Here is a 16,844-nt window from a genome sequence, read left to right as displayed (position 1 = left end):
TTTGGGCTCCAGTCCATGGAGGCGGCAGAAGCCAATCATGAGCCTCAGAGCAGGCTGCCAGACTGGATCTTGGCAGCCCCAGGTAAAATTAGGACTATAGATTGGAAACATTGGCTTTGGCCCAGTCTGGTGGGGGGAGTGGGGAGCGGATAGCCCCAATGTCCAGAGCATGCAAAGCCCAGATACTGAAACACCTTAGGGCTCCCCAAATCCAGAATTCCCAGTGCCAAGGGGGCCAGAGCTCCCAACACTGTAAAGAATCCAAAGCCCAGAGTTCTCAATACCCAGAACCCAGGTGCCCAATACCCACGGAGCCTAATGTTCAGTTATACCCAACATCTAGACCACCCCACATTCCTAATGAGTGCCAATGTCCCAAACCACGGGAAAAGAGCCTGGAGGGGATGGAGCAGTGCCCCGGAGTGGCCCAGGGCCTTTCAGCTGGTATTAGCTGGGGAGTGGCCATCCCTGAATCTGGGGCTACAGGTGGTGCTGTAAGCAGCAGTCATTTTTCCTTGATGACCCCATCTTGGATCTGGAAAGGTCAAGAGGGACTGCAGGAGGGATGGCTTTCCTGCAGTTTCCCCCAGTTACAGGTCCTGTACACCACATAGCATAGGAGTGTACATCTACTACGTGCTGGGAATTGTGCTCATCTCTAGGAACGCAGCCAAGAGAGAAAAGGGGCCCGCTCTCCCATATGGGACATATGACAACGTGCCTGTGCCAGTGTGTTGGTGTGGGTCACCACGATGCCGTGTTGCCACCTGGGGCCACACAGGGTTTGGCTGTTGGCATGTGATGCTGAGGGGCTGTGAACATAAACTATGTCAGCAAGTTGACTTGTGTGACTGTCAGGGTAGGTTTGAGTACATCCATCTGTCTGGCCATCCTTATAGTCCCTCCCTGCCTCGATACTTTCCAGGGGAAGGGATGTAAGGCCCTTATTCACCAGGATCACGCCTCCCTGTGGGGAGCAGGAGGCTGGTTCAGAGTCCCTAGCCCTGCAATAGGCCTAGAGACCCTCCTCTCCCCTACTGCCTCTGCCCCTGCTGGACCCAGAGCCTCTTTGTGTTGAGAAGGCAGGAAGACGGCTGGCTATTAGTGAAGCAGTCAATACCAAAAATAGCCAGCTACCCTGAGGAGGATCCTGTCAATACCACCCTCTCTTCCTGCTGACCTGGACCTCGGCTAGGGTCTTGTCTGGCCCCACTTTCCTAGCCCCCATCTGAGGAGCCCCTCTAGACTTGAAGGAGGGACAGAGCAATGATGCCACTACAAATTATGACATCACAGGGAGCTATGACATCACAGGGAAGGACACCAGGCTCTGGGTGTGGGTGGTGTATGACTGTCTGGGTGGGTGGGGCTCCATCTGCTGGCAACTCCCCAAACTCCCAGGTGCTGGGGGTGGTGGAACTGGATAAGGCTGTATTTGGGACCCCATCGTATCTGTCCCCCCCACATGCCTGATAAGCCTCTTACCAGGGCAGGCCCAGGGAACAGGCAGGAAGCAGGCTGGAAGAGGGGAAAGGGTCAGCTGGGTCTGGCTGAGCTCCAGAGCAGATGGCAGGGGCCAGGGAGTCCTGACAGAGCCCCGGGAGGTGTTGGGGGGGGGCTCCCTGGGAGAGCAGTGCAGAGTGGTGGTTAGACTGGGGATTCCGAAGCCAGGATGCCTGCACTTATACCCGGCTCTTCCACTTCATACCCGGGTAAGCTGGGCCCTCAGTGTCTGCAGTATTCCTCAGCAAGAATGCTATTAGTAGTGACTATCAAGTCATAGTATTGTGAGGATTAATTGTGTGAAGTAGGAAGAGGCCTGGTAGACAGTAAGTACTCATCTTCCTTCCCAGGTGAGATCCGGATCCTCTCCAGGAGGTGCCCATCTTACCTGGCAGCACACTCTGGTGGCCTGGGCCTCGCTGGCATCTGGAGTTTCAGAGGCTGCACCTCCCCATAGGCGTCCCCACACCTTCCCAATCTGCGTGTGCCTCAGGACTCCTTCCCAGGAATCCTGGCCTTTTGGGCCTGGTTTTTCCCTGCACCCACAACAGATACCTTGGAGCCCTGGTGCCCTCTGGTGACAAAAGCCATACATAGCAGTTACAGGGGCTGCCTGGGCACATCTGCTGGCACTTGTCCCATTAGTTTATGTCGTCCTCACATCAAGGTAAAAATTATCTCCATTTTCTGGAATTAAGGCTAAGGAAGGTTAAATAATTCTCCCAAGGTTACAGAACTAGTAAGTGGTAGACTTGAACTTGAACCCATGTTGTCCTGTCTCCCAAGTCCACACTCACCTTGTGAACAATATACACACCTAGCTGCATGGCAACCCAGTAGGTGTTTTTCGGTGCCACCCTGAGAGTTTGAGTGTAACTATGATTGGGCATATGGCCGTTGAAATTCTCCAGCTGTGACTATAAAATAAGGTGAATTGGTTTTGAGAACAATAAGGTTGGGTATTTGACTATTGGGACTTTTTGTGTGGCTTTGATGTGCTGATTGTATTGTGTGAGTATAACCACGGTCGGGCTTGTCATTTAAGTTGTGTGAAATTAGCCATGGCAAAACACGTGGCTTGTCCGTTCGTGGTGTGTGGGGTGTGTGTGTGTGTGTGTGTGTGTGTGTGTGTGTGTGTGGTGTGCAGGCTTCTGCGGCTATTGAGACTGTGTGGGGAAGGTGACAGAGGGCCCTGAGTTCCCAGCACCATTTGCCTTTCTGCAGTCCCGGGACCGCGTCTGCTCACAATGACACACATGATGGATGATTTTACATGCCTGGTGCACTCCCATGGGCCAACCCGCTTCATGTTCCTCTCCTCGCCCCCCTCTTCTTTTGCAGGAAGTAAAGCAAATAGTACCACAAATGGAACTGGCTTTTGTTTTTTCCATGGGACATTTGAGAGAGCATTTTACAGACCTTTGAGTGATATCTCAAAAAAAAAAAAAAGGCTCTTTAAAAAGAAAAGTGAATACAGCTACTCTAATTGTTTAAATTGAATTTCAGCACCGATTCCCAAGGTGTTGTTCGAAGATCCCTGGGCTTCTCCAAGACCCTTGCAGGGGGTCCACAGGACAAAAACAATGTCCATAATTTGTCATTTTCATTTCATTGATATTCACGTTAGTGGAGGAAGGACAACACTAGGCAGTTTCAACTGCTGGTGCCCAAGTAGGAATCAGAGCATGGCTCCCAACTGGCCCAGCACTCTTTATATTTTGTCTGTCACTATGCATGCAGAGTAAAAAAATAAAATGAAATATAATAAAATAAAAAAGATAAAGGAATAAAAAGGGCATTTCACTTAAAATGTCTTGATAAAGCAGTAAAATTATTAATTAAAATGTTTTAATGTTTCTTTATTTTTGAGAGAGAGAAACAGAGTATGAATGGGGGAGAGGCAGAGAAAGGGAGACACAGAATCTGTGCTGAGCCATCAGCACAGAGCCCGATGCAGGGCTTGAACCCACAAACTGTGAGATCATGACCTGAGCCAAAGTCAGATGCTCAACCTACTGAACCACCCAGGCGCCCCTAAAATTATTGTTTTCACCTTTCAACCCTTACATGCCTTTTTAATATTTTGTGTGACAAATAGGAAGTATACATAAAGCATGTCTTTTGCATATGGACGTATGGTAGTTAGCTTGGGGAAAGGTACTTATACAACTGACTTATGAGCAGAAATTCACTTTTCTCACTGGTTTTGCTTAAAAGAATAAATGGCAAAAAATATTATGTCGACTTGGCTATTTGGCATACACTTTCTCCAAATGAGCCTGTCACTTCAAGGGAAACGACTTCTTAGTGCTTGTTGCCAATGATAAAAGTAGAGCTTTCAAGTGAAAATTAGAATTTGGAAAATATCTGTCTGCTACCATGAGTCTGAAATCTTTTCAACTTTCACGAGGTTGGTTATGACACCAGTGAGTGTGGGGGAGGTGTTTGTTTTGTCTGTATTGTATAATGAAATGTGTCAGTGTTTGGAAGATCTGCATAACTCAGTGAACCAGTATCTTCAAAATGACCAGTACATAGTGTTATAAAAATCACCTATGAGGGCCCCTGGGTGGCTCAGTCAGTGTCTGACTCTTGATTTCGGCTCAGGTGGTGACCTAACGGCTCCAGGCTGACAGTATGGAGCCTGCTTGGGATTCTCTCCCTCTGCCCCTCCCCTGGTTGTGCATGTTTTCTCGCTCTCTCTTTCTCTCTCAAAATAAGTAAATACACTTTAAAAATAAATAAATCATTAAGAATCATACGTTGGTAAAAGATCCATTCACGGTGCAAGACAGAGCTATGGGTTTTCATGTAACCGAACATGAAAAGTCCATGAATAGTTTTGGATTCCACACGGCAACTAACCTTTAAGAAACCACACCTGTCAAGTTTTGGTGTAGTATGAAAGGAAAACATCTATAATGATCTGAAAAGGCTATTAAAACACTTCTCCCCTTTCCAGCTAAATACATTGTGAGACTGTACTTCCTTCAAATATTTCAACCAAACCCACATATGGCGACAGATTGAATACAGAAGCGGACATAAGAAATGAGTTGTCTTCTATCACGCCAGACATTAAAGAGATTTGCAAAGATGTAAAACAAGGTCACTGTTCTCACTAAAGTTTTTGTTCTGGAAAATACATAGCTATTTTTCATAGACATTTTTTTCTGTCAACTTCTTATACATTTATATTGTTATTTTGAATATGTATTTAAAATTTCAGTTTTAACTTTGAATACAGTGAATATCAAGAGTTAAAAACTTAAATAACACTTGTTTGGGTCCTCAGTTATTTTTATTTATTTTTTAAAGGAGACAGAGAGCATGAGTAGGGCAGGGGCAGAAAGAGAGGGAGAGAGAGAATCCCAAGCAGACTCCATGCGGTCAATGCAGAGCCCAACGTGGGGCTTGAACCCATGAACCATGAGATCATGACTTGGGTGGAAATCAAGAATCAGGGGCTTAATTGACTGAGCTACCCAGGTGCCCTCTCAAGAGGTACTGTGATCAAAAAGTTTGAGAACCACTGAATTGGAGTTTTATTTTATTTTATTTTTTTAAATTTTTTATGTTTTTTATTTTATTTTTGAGAGACAGAGAGAGACAGCGTGAGTAGGGGAGGGTCAGAGAGAGATACAGAATCTGAAGATAGGCTCCAGGCTCTGAGCTAGCTGTCAGCACAGAGCCTGACGCGAGGCTTGAACCCACAAACCATGAGATCATGACCAGAGCCGAAGTCGGACACTAAACTGACTGAGCCACCCAGGCGCCCCTGGAGTTTTATTTTAAAAACAAATACATGTGGTGCCTGGGTGGCTCAGTTGGTTAAGCATCTGGCTTTAGCTCATGTCATGATCTCTCCATCCATAGGTTCGACTCCCATGTTGGACTCAGAGCCTGGAGCCTGATTCAGATTCTGCTCGTGCTGTGTCTCTCCCTCTGTCAAAATAAACATTAACGAAAAAGAAGTTGTTTGCTTTAAACTTACACATGTTATATGTCAATTGTATCTGAATTTAAAAAAAGAGCCCCCTTTTTTTGCCCTAAACCTTTATAAATAGTGTACTATGAGAAAATACGCTTATTTTACTACTTACATTATAAAGCACATAAGCTACAGATTTTCGGCATGTTCCTGGTGCGGTTGGACATATTCCCTCTGTCTTGCAAAATGTGCCTGATGTCGCCTTCTCCCCAAACAGCCTGATCTTTCCTAAGGAGAAGAAAAATTGATCTCTCAATAGCCACTGCGCTCAGGACTGATAACATCGACTGCAGGCGTGGGCTCTTGCTTCACGCCGTCTCTTCCATTTCTAAGCACATTTTTTTACACTATAATTTATTGAGTACATTCTGTGTTAAGAACTTTACATTCATTTTCCCATTATAGTCCTCACAATGCCTCTACAAGCCAGATACGATTCTTTCCATTTTATAGATAAGGAAACTAAACCTCAGAAAGGTTAGGAAAAACCTCTAGGAATGTAACTGAAATTAAGTCCCTTAAAAAAAAGGAATATTTAAAAATCATCGTTTTATTATTTTTTTCATCACGGTAAGTGCAATCCTTAGTCCCCAGCCCCCTTTTCGCCCATCCCCCACCCCTGCCCTCTGGTTTGTTCTGTATAGTCAAGAGTCTATTTCTCAGTTTGTCTCTTTTTCTCTCTTTTTTCCCCCCTTGCTCATTTGTTTTGTTTTCTAAATTCCACATATGAATGCGGTCATATGGTATTTATTCTTCTCTGACTGACTTGTATCACTTAGCATTATACTCATCCATGTTCTTGCAGATGGTGAGATTTCATTGTTTTTATGGGAGAATAATATTCCATTGTGTATATATACCACAAAAGTCCCTTTTAACTTATACATTCAAAAAAGCTATTCATCTTAAGCTTAGCACTTTAATTATTGTTTTCAATGGTTTTTTTTTTTTAACATTTATTTATTTTTGAGAGAGAGTGAGAGAGACTACAGGTGGGAGAGGGGCAGAGAGAGGGGGACAAAGGATCTGAAACAGGCCCTGACTGTGAGCACAGAGCCCATGCGTGACTTGAACTCACTGATTGTGAGATGATGACGTGGGCTGAAACTGAGAGTTGGCCACTTAACCCACTGAACCACCCAGGCCCACCCTAGCAGTCATTTTTAGTGACAAGCTACTACTGAGGAGAAGCACCAGCACAGGCCCTCCCCTGGGCCCCATCTGAGTCTCACATTTGGGTCCTTGCCCCTGAGCCCCCACGAAGTCCCATGTCACATTTAGGGCACGTTTACCCCAAGCCTGACCTCTTGTACCCATGTCTTGCCTGATTTTTTCCAGAACCTTTATGCTGAGCCTCCACACCCAATCCTTTCCACTGGAACCTCGCTGAACCCTTACCCTGGGGAACATGCTGGAGTGATCAGCCCTCACAACAGAACCCTTCACCCTGAGTTGCCCATTTCAGGGAGCAGCGGAGGAAGCAGTGGCTGGAAGGTGGAGGTGGGGCCTGAGCTGGGAGAGCAGGAATGGAGACAGACCTGGGCGCTCAGGCCCCAGCCATGGTCAGAAGTGCTCCCAAGGGAGCGTTGACCTCTCACCCCAGCCCGCTGCAGTTGGAGGATCTGCTGCCCCCACAGCCCCTGCTTCAAGGACCAGCAGCTGCCCATGGAGCAGCTAGGTATCACCATGGCAACCGGGCCAGGCCAGCCTGCAGGTGGGGCTGCTTTAAAGACTTTTATTGCTCAAAATGTAGGCCTGACTCTTTCATTTCGGCAGTCCTCGAGGGCCCTGTGTTCGCGGGGTTCGGGACGGGAGGAACCATCTGCTCCCCACCGTGTCTCTCAACTCAGAAGAATGTTTCTCTGGACTTAGCCAAATCCTTCCTGAGACAATACAGTGGGAAACTCAAGCTCTCTGTCCAGAGACCCCCCCAGCCCCAGCCAGGGCAAGATCCCCCTCCTGGTGCTCTGGTAGCAGAGCTAGAGGGGAGGCTGGAGGATCTTACCTCCTGCCTCTGCGTCCCTGGGCTGTGATTTTTCAGGGGTGAGATCTTGTCAGTCGAGTACCTGATGGGACAAACAGAGGAGTGACCGTGGGGGTGGGGGCTGCTCAGGGCTTGGTGACTTAGACAGAAGCCTTATGTGGGTGATTAGGTGTCACGTTGGGTCTAAGCTCCTTACTCTCAGAATCTAGCCTCCCCATGCCTGGCTCTAATCCGGAGGTGGGGGGATGGGCCTTGGTGGGTCCCTGGTGACCCATTTAGCACAACCAGCTATGGCCCCCTTGGAAGCGGAGAGCCTCTCTCTGTCTCTGTGAGCACCTCTGCTTCTGTGGGTTTCTCTGTCTCTCCCTAACGGGTGTCGTGTGTCTGTGTTTCTGTCCTCTTGTTTCTGTCTCTGTGTGTATTTTGTGCCTTGTCTCTGTGAAGACCTCTGTGGCCCTGACCCAGTGCAATTCTGGCTGGTGACAGAGGGCATGGATGCCACTAGGTAATGGGTTACACAGAACTAAATGACAGGACTGTGGTGACAGGAGGTTTTGGGGACATAGACTGGTAGGTGACATGGAGTTTTAGACAATACAGGGTCTGGGTGGCAATGTGTTGTGGGCTTGAGGAAAAATGGGTTGTTCGCATTTGACACTTGGATTGGGTCACCCTGAGTGGTAGTTAACACAGGATCTGGGTGACTCCATGATAACAGTTCAAAAAGAATTTGGGAGGCGCGCCCGGGCGGCTCATTTGGATGAGCCTCTGACTCGGTTTCAGCTCAGGTGGTGATCTTGCAGCTTCGTGGGTTCAAGCCCACATCGGACTCTGGGCTGACACCGTGGGGCCTGCTTGAGATTCTCTCTCTCTCTCTCTCTCTCTCTGCCCCTCCCCCACTCACTCTGTCTCTCTCAAAATAAATAAACTTTAAAAAAAAGTAAATCAACGACAAGAATTCGGGAGGCAGTAGGAGTGGCAGCAGCGGTCTCAGCTGGGGGCGGTCCGCGTTGTCCTAACTGGGAGAGAGGCGTGCTGGGCACGCAGAGTGGGAGGAGGCCAGGGGCGCTGCCGGACAGCCCACAACGCGCAGGACCGTCCCCCACCATAGAGGACTATTGGCCCCAGACGCAGCGTGTCTGCAGGCTGCCCAGGCTGGAATCCCCGCTCTCGTGCTCGCTACCTCGGGCGGGTCTTCTCTCCTTCTGGGGGTGACTGGGGTTACTGAGCCCACACTTGTAAAGTGTTCAGAATAGTGCCTGGCAGTTGGTAAGCGTTGTTTACTGACACGGGCCCAGAGAGCACAAGTGTAGATCTAGGTTTAGGGGACTCACACATTCTCCCCCTTTATCGTTACAACTTCTTCAGGGGAGATTCTTCCGGGGCAGGAAGCCACCACCAAAAGCAGCTCAGGTCTTACACGACACGGGCTCAGCGGGGTCAGAGGAACAGAGATAAGCTTTCCCTGCTTCAGTGCTTATAAATCCTGAAGAGCAGCTCTCATTGGCTTAGCTTGGGGCAGGTGCCGCCACGTTTTGCAGGGCACCGTATAAATACATCAACTCTTGTAATCTTCACATGCTGTTTCAACGGCCGAGGAAACTGATGCACGGAGGTTAAGTAATTTGCTCGAGTCCACATGGCTAGTAAATAGCAAACATGGGACTTGATCCAAGGCAGTCTGGCTTAAATACATGCCCCCTCAAAAGCCACCATCCTGACTGTATTTATGTTTAGATATGTCAGTTTCTATTTAAAAATGTACAAGAGGAAGTGATGTTTTATTCTCAAGGCTCAGTCACCGAAATGTTTTCAATACAAAGTTTGCTCATTTTTGTTTTTTAAGATAAAGTAGTTGTGCTAATAGCATTAACCCACCCATTTCCCTGAGTGGGCTAATGAGAGATTAGTCCTGATTTTTGATATAAGAACCCTGGGGAGAACAATAAGAGCTGGTCCTTGGGTAAAAGGCCGGGGAAGGAGGGAGGAGCGGAAGAGGTGGTGGTGACCATGGAAAGAACTAGGTCTAGACCACGAAAAGCCTGGTCATGGGATGGGGATGCCAAAGTTGACACATCCTTTATGTTTGCATGATGTCCCAAGGCCCAACTCAACCCTCTGACTTTTTCTGGAGCATTGATGGGGGCTAGCACTGTCAGATCGACTTCACTAATGACACATCTTCATCAGTCACATATATTTTGAGGGAAAGAATGGATGGGGAGAGTATGGGAACAGGGGCTCAAGAATAGGGAGATAGCAGTGCTACATTCCTTCCTTATTCATGCCATCTATTTCCTTCTTAGGTTCTTAGTATAAACCATACTCAGGAACATGTGGGTGGGTGAGATGGAAGCGGAAGTTTCTCTTGGGAATTCACAGAAGCCCTTCGACAGCAAATTGATGTCAGAGGTGGAGTTATAGTGCCCTCTAGTGGACACTTTGGGAATTTTAGCAATATCAGATTTTGATGTAGCAGATTAGGGTAGGCTGCTAAATCCACCAAGGGCAAAATCGTTTCCATAGGGTCAGCCTCCAGAGTGTTGGGAAAGCAGGCCCACAAAAGACAGTGTGTGTGTGCATGCGTGCGTGTGTGCGTGTGTGCGTGTGTGTGTGTGTGTGTGTGTTGGGAGCTGTTTGGCTTTTAACTTCATCATGTAGTCAGGAAATAGAGGCAAAATGTGGGAGTAGATGATGGCAATGGCCCAAAGATTTTATTTAAAAATGTGAGAAAACCAAAGGCTGTGGAGATAGGAACTTTTCCCCTTTTCTAAAGTAGACTAAGTGTGGTGATTAAACAAGACAAGAAGGCACAGCCAGTAACTTTCCAAGCAGAATTGGCTGCATGCCTGGGGTGATTCTGGAAGTCAGTTAAACTGAGAAATGATCTGATTCCACTGATTCCCTCGGTTCACCCAGAACAGAAAAACAGACGGAGGACTGAGAGATATCATACCCACAGTGTAATAAAGGGGTGTTTTTGTCAGAATCAGGAACGAGGAGGGCTTGGGGGGAAGGGCGGAAAAGAGGAGATGAGTTAGAAATTTCTTCTTAATGGTGAATGCCTTTGTCTGGAAATGTGTGTTTGACTTTTCCTCCTTCTGAGAAGGCACCACATTCTGTGTTTCAAGCCAGAAACTTTCTGTGATGTGACTGGATTTGGAGCTAGTTGGTTAAAAGCTAGTATTTAGGGATTGAAAAAATATTCTTTTTGCTTAAATGGCTTCTCTGATGTATGTAAATGAATTGCCTTACTGTGAGCTTAAATTCCTCCTGGTAAAATTGTCTCTATGTGTTTGGCTGAGTTATATTTGTTTAATTTATGAACACAGTAAGATTTATCTATGAATTAGAGATGTTGAAAAGGTAATTTATGCTGATAATAATAAGTTTTTTGGCTTTTGTGTGTGCAAGTAATGCATGAATAACTTTTGTGAATATAAGTCATTACTTATAAGTGATATAAATCTTGAGTGCACATGCCTACCATGGCCTTTCTGCCCCTTGGTACACGCAGATGTTCAGTGTCACTAAATATCATCAAATGGTCCTATACATATATTTTTTCAATGTTTATTTATTTATTTTTAAAAATTTTCAATGTTTATTTTTGAGAGACAGAGAGGTCTCACGTATTTACAAAAGCTAAATGCACATGCACTCCATGACCAGCAATCTACCCCTGGATATATACCCAACAGAAGTGAATGGTTCTTGGGACGCCTGGGTGACTCCGTAGGTTGAGCTTCCAACTTCAGCTCAGGTCATGATCTCGCGGTTTGTGGGTTCGAGCCCTGCATTGGGCTCTGTGGTGATAGCCTGGGTCTCCCTCTCTCTCTGATCTTCCCTTGGTCACACTCTGTCTCTCCCTCTCTGAAAAATAAACATTAAAAAAAACAGAAGTGAATGATTCTGTCTACCAGAAGGCATGGATGATAATGTTCATAGTAGCTTTATTCGTGATAAGCTCCACAAGAACAACCCAAATGTCCATCAACAGTAGAGCGGGTAAATATCCTTTGATGTAGTTCTATAGTGGAATTATTATTATATGGCAATAAAAATAACAAAGTATGGATGATACAGTGGCATGAATAAGCCTTACATAATTTTGACTGAAAGAAGTCAGATGTAAAAGAGTCCATATTGTATGATTATAAATTTATGAAGTGAAAAACTGGCACAACTAGTTAACAGTGGTAGAGGCCAGGTAGGAGTTACCCATCCAGGGGAGGGGTACTAACTTGCCGGGGACACGAGAGAATCTTCTGGGAAGCTGTACTTATTCTATTTTTGTTCTGGGTGGTGATTATGATATATATACATATATTTAAAATCAATTTGTACACATTACCATATCTAAACTATATGCCAATAAAATGGGAAAAAATCTTATAGCTCCCTGTTTTTAAGAGTGATATTACTGGGGCGCCTGGGTGGCTCAGTCAGTTAAACATTCAACTCTCAATTTCAGATCATGATCTCACGGTTTCATGAGTTCAAGCCCCACATTGGGCTCTGCACTGGCAGTGTGGAGCCTGCTTGGGATTCTCTCTCTCTACCTTTCCCCCACTCATGCTGTCTCTGCCTCTCTCAAAATAAATAAAAAAGCTTAAAAAAAGAGTGACATTACCAAGTCAGATACTTACGTCAGGTGCAGCCTAAGTCTTTATTCCATTGACATTGTGATGTAATATGATATCATTTCTCATAGGCATGTTCTAAGAAAGGAGAGAACCAAGCTGTTTCTTCTGCAATATTTGGGAATGCTTTTCATTTAGGCTGCTCCAGAGATCATTAATCATGAGATTTGGCAGCTGCCTCCTGATTTTGTTTTTAATCATCACTTGGATGTCTTTCTACTCTTTGCTTTCGCTTATGGGGTTTAGACACAGCTTGAGAATAATAATACAAACTTTAAATTTGCAACTTTCTTTCCTTCAGCCATAGGTTCCAGGGGCATGTGCATGCCATGTCAAAAGCCACCAGCAGAAGACCACCAGGGACACACCTGTAGTTAATCAAAGTTAGGGCCCCCCACTCCCGGAGCCGGGGCCAGCTCGGGCAGGGAACGTGCATGTGGCTTGGGCTGAGCGGGCCCAGGGAAGCAGAGCCAGGTCTGCTCTGGGTGCTGGCGAGAAGCAGGGCAGGCGCAGAGGAGGGTGGGAAAGGTGGGAAGTGGACCGTGGGCAACGGCTGCCCACGTAGCTTCTCTAAAGTTAGAGGAAGTCGTTCAGCCAAATGGAAAAATAAATGAGAAAAGTTAGCTGAAAAACAAGGAAGGCAATAATACGCTGAACACAGCAATGAGTAACAAAGCCAATAACATGTATTGTTAGCTGTAAGCAATTATTGAGATTGTAGTTATGAAAAGATTCTTAAACCAATTATTAAAAGGCACATGGTTATCATAAAAATTAATATAGAAAGTACTAAAAAAGTTTTTTTTTTTTAAGTAGGCTTTTTACCCAACACAGAGCCCAACGCAGGGTTTGAATTCACAACCATGAGATCAAGACCTGAGGTGGGATTAAAGTCAACATGGGAGTTTTGACCTGCTCCGTTTCCGACCTGGGCCGGTTCATCCCTCCTTAGGCAACCTGGTGTTCCCCCACCCCCCCCCTCCTGGAGGGTCACCATACTGATGCTGAACTTAGTGCGGACACCGATTGGCATAGCGCACTACACCCCAGAACTCCTGGGCTCAAGCCATCCTCCTGCCTCAGCCTCCCAAGTAGTTGGGACTATAGGTGCTGCTTGGGGCACCTGGGTGGCTCAGTCGGTTAAGCGTCTGATTTTGGCTTGGGTCATTATCTCACAGTTCGTGAGTTTGAGCCCCACATCAGGCTCTATGCTGACAGCTCAGAGCCTGGAGCCTGCTTCTGATTCTGTGTGTCCCTCTCTCTCTACCCCTCCCCCGCTCATGATCTGTCTCTCTCTGTCTCTCGAAAATAAATAAATGTTAAAAAATTAAAAAAATATATATATATAAAGTCAGATGCTCAACCGACTGAGCCACCCAGCACCCCTTAAAAATGTTTTTAAGCTTATTTATGTATTTCTTAGTAATCTCTACACCCAACACAGAGCTTGAGCTCATGACCTGAAGACCACAAGTCGCATGCACTTCTGACTGAGCCAGCCAGGCACAGCCCTCCAAAAAAGTTTTTTTAATTATCCCAGATGCCATGACCCAAAACAATCACCTCAACATCTGCTGATCAGCATTCTAGAAACTTTCTATGCAAATATATATAGAAGTTAGATATAAATAATTTTCTGATGTTCAGTGTAAAATAATTTCGTGTTAGGATTGTGCCAGAGTTTAGCTGCAGACACGCTTTGCAGCTCAGATCTGCTATGCAACTATGGCTTTGGCCTGAACCCTTAGATGACTGAATAGGCAGATACTTGCTTCAGGATCATTTCTGATGGCTTTGAACCTGTGTGTGGTCCATGATCATGATTTCCATCACATCTTATTAAGATAACAATATTTGCAAATTAAGTAAGCCATGTTATTTGGGTTTATTATTAATATGTGAATATTCATTTTCAAATATGGGTAACCAAGATCCAATTCAGTGAAAATGCCCTTTACTTTAGGTGCTGAAATTCTATCAGACAGTTGAAGTACAAATGTCTATTTAATATTTCATGAGGAGAATGCTGTAATAATTGATGGTTTGAAAGCTGCTAATTGCACAAAAGCAATGACTAAGAATTTTCAAATAATTAAATATGAAAATAGATGAACAGTTAATGCAATTTTTAAGAAAAAGTATGTTAACTAGGTATCTTTAGGAAGAACTCCATGTTATATTTAAAAATTTTAATTTTTATTATTTATTTTTGAGAGAGAGAGTGTGAATGGGAGAGGGGCAAAGAGACAGGGAGACACAGAATCTGAAGCAGGCTCCAGGCTCTGAGCTGTCAGCACAGAGCCCGACGCAAGGCTCGAACCCACGAACCATGAGATCATTCAAAGTTGGATGCTTAATCGACTGTGCTACGCAGTCACCCCAAACTCCATATTATTTTAAAGTCAAGAACTATTTATAACAATTTAAATAACACAAATCAGAATACTAGTGATCAGATTTTACCATAATTCCAATTTTGAACAATTGTTTGGTATAATAGTATTCATAACATTAATCAAAATTATCTTTACTGGGGTGCCTGAGTGGCTCAGTCAGTTAAGCGTCTGACTTTGGCTCAGGTCATGATCTCACGGTTTGTGAGTTTGAGCCCTTTGTTGGGTTCTGTGCTGACAGCTCAGAGCCTGGGTCCTACTTTGGAGTCTGTGTCTTCCTCTCTCTCGGCCCCTCCCCTGCTCATGCTCTGTCTCCCAAAAATAAATAAATGCTAAAAAAAACCCCTAATCTTTACTAAAATGTACTACTTTCACTTATTAAAAGATACCTCAGAAGAAATAAAAATATAAGCCATAGCAAAGATACTTATAACCCATATAAGCATCAAAAGATTAGTATATAAATAACTACTATAAAACAACAAAAGAGAAGAGATTCAGTCAAAAAAATTGACAAAAACTGTTCTCAGGAAAAAAATGTGTATGGTCAATAAATTGATAAAAAGTATTTAACTTGATTAATAATCAGCTAAATCAAGACCAGAATGAGATACTATTTGACATAGCCAGTTGGCGAAAATTAAGAACAGCAATACTTTCTAATGAACACATTGATCAGTGAAATCTCTTACACATTAGTGATGGGTGTGCAAATTGAACAACTACTTTGGAAATCAATTTGGTTTTATTTTATGCTATCAGATAATCATATACCTAGAAATTCAATTCTTAGGTATATACCCAAGAGAAATCTTTGCCATGAACATCAGAAGACATGTGACAAAATGTTGCCAGTAGCACTTTGTGTAAGAACAAAAAACACGGAACAATTCGAATGCCCGGTGACCACGGAATGAATAGAGTGCGGTGTATTCACACACGGAATACTGGACAGGAGTGAAAATGAGTGATATTCCTTTACGCGCTACAACATGGGTAAATCTTAGTAGCTTAACTCTGAGTGGAAAAAACAAGTCTCAAACAACTATGCTTTTCATCAAGTTCAGAGACAAAGCAAATAATATCTTACTTAGCCATCCACGCATGTAATCAAACCCTCAGATGGTGGTGAGCTCTTGACTGAGGCACCGGTCCTGAGGAGCACATTGGTAGATCTACGTTCTGATAATATTGTAACTTGGGTGAGTGCTGAACTCAAGCATGTTCGTTATATTACTTAAGAAACACATTACAATTTTTAAATTAAAACAATAAGGAAGTAGTCCTCTCTATCTCACTCTCTGATACTAACAGGATCTTCATTGCCGTCAAACCCAACCAGGTCCCTCCTGGGCCAGACCCCAGGCTCCCTCGAGTGTAATTGCTGCAAACTTCTGGTGTGAATCATTGTACTGGTCAAAGTTCTTAGTTTCAGGCCACAGAATCTGCAATACTCGGGGTTTTTTTTTTTTTAATGTCTTTATTTTATTTTGAGAGACAGAGAGTTAGCGGGGAAGGGGCACAGAGAGAGGGAAACACAGAATCCGAAGCAGGATCCAAGCTTCGAGCTGTCAGCACAGAGTCAATGTGGGCCTCGAACCCACAGACTGTGAGGTCATGACCTGAACTGAAGTCGGCTGCTCAACCGACTGAGCCACCCAGGTGCCCCTGCAATACTCAGTTTAAACAGAAAGGCATTTATTACAAGGTACTAGGGGAAGCTGGATTTTGAGAGACAATGGGTTATAACTGACATGGTATCTTGGATGATGCTTCTTAAATGGAGTTTTCTAGACTGGCCGGTGTCCCTAGAACAAAGCTTGCTAAGGAGATTCCTGCTTAAGTGATTAATTGGATGAGTACTCATGGGCCAAGGTGAGTGAGAAGAACGAAATAGATCAGAGGAAGAAAGCTAAGCAAGGATGCGGGTGTGGTTTCTTCTGGAGACTGTCTTCAGCCTGGCTCCCAGGAGAGTATCGGAGCATGAATTGTACCACAGAATTGGTTCTTGTTTTAGGCAAGTGGAATAGGACAGTGCTTTGTACCCCAAGGAGGATGCCTAACCTCTGGGGGACTTGATTTCCATGTGGCTGTGGGATGTCATTTGGAGAAGGAGCCACACAGCAACTCTCACAGCAACTGGGGCTGGGTGCAATGACCCAATACCAATGTGACCTCACTGGGAAAGGTGGGGGTGACCTGGGACCAGATTAGGATTAGGTGGGGGGAAGTAGGAGGGCAGTGAGACAGGGGGACCAGGAGGGAGCTGTCTGTGCCCCTTGGAAGTACAAACCTGGGTTCCTTGAGACCCTGGGAGCTCGGCCTCACGC

General features: G+C 45.0%; 1 long non-coding RNA gene across 2 annotated transcripts; it reads left to right on the top strand.

Moving 5' to 3' along the window:
• The first annotated feature begins 1,420 nt into the window (after positions 1 to 1,420).
• Positions 1,421 to 7,236, top strand: LOC115299786. Of its 2 annotated transcripts, none has more exons than XR_003912335.1 (3): positions 1,421 to 1,712; positions 1,854 to 2,170; positions 6,833 to 7,236. It is a non-coding gene; the product is annotated as an uncharacterized LOC115299786 (long non-coding RNA). The 2 variants fall into 2 exon arrangements; XR_003912334.1 differs by lacking the exon at positions 6,833 to 7,236 and adding an exon at positions 2,728 to 2,869.
• Positions 7,237 to 16,844: the final 9,608 nt, after the last annotated feature.

The sequence above is a fragment of the Suricata suricatta genome, chromosome 8 (assembly GCF_006229205.1).
Source record: "Suricata suricatta isolate VVHF042 chromosome 8, meerkat_22Aug2017_6uvM2_HiC, whole genome shotgun sequence".
In the NCBI taxonomy this organism is placed as follows: domain Eukaryota; kingdom Metazoa; phylum Chordata; class Mammalia; order Carnivora; family Herpestidae; genus Suricata; species Suricata suricatta.
Note: the sequence above shows the minus strand (reverse complement) of the source record. Positions and strands in the feature narration are given on the sequence as shown.